This window comes from Pteropus alecto, unplaced genomic scaffold (assembly GCF_000325575.1).
Source record: "Pteropus alecto unplaced genomic scaffold, ASM32557v1 scaffold205, whole genome shotgun sequence".
NCBI lineage: Eukaryota > Metazoa > Chordata > Mammalia > Chiroptera > Pteropodidae > Pteropus > Pteropus alecto.
Window position 1 is genome coordinate 1,238,917 of NW_006436672.1, and position 652 is coordinate 1,239,568.

A 652-nucleotide genomic window follows, 5' to 3' on the forward strand; every position below is an offset into this window, starting at 1 on the left:
TGTCCCAACTCCAATCCACCACACCAGCCTGGCTGTCCTGGTCTCCTCTGTGTCCCAAGTGCCGATCACAGGCATGTAGAGTCCCTGGAAGAAGGTGGCAGCTCAATAAATTCTTGGACCTTGGTGGTGGGGATGGGGAGGCAACAAAGGTGATCTGAGTCTCAGCGGAGACTTGCTGTGTATGAGGGAGATTTTCAGGGGTGGCTGGAAGCAGACTGAGCATGTTTCTGGAGATGCCTCAAGGAGGGACAAGGCGACGCTCCTGGCTCCAGATCTAGTTCTGCTCAAAACAAGTCTTCTACAATGACAGAGTAGGTGACTTAGAGCAGTGTGAGGAGTTGACCTTCTTACTTTCTGCCCTCCATCCCCCATTCTAACCCCAGCTCCTGCTGGTCTGTGCCATGCGACCAGGACTGTCATGAATAAAGGCTGCCGATCTCATCCATCTTCCAACGAGCACTGAGGGCGACAGATCGTACACACCCCTGAAACGACTAAGGACTGGAGCATCCCCTGGGTCGACAAGCCCTTGCATCTGACATCTGTCATCTCTCAACCCCCTGGGAGGTACACAATGTTGTCACCATTTTCAAATGACGCTCAGGTGACAACCTGCCCAAGGTCAGGCCGCTGGACTGCAAGGAACGGTCAC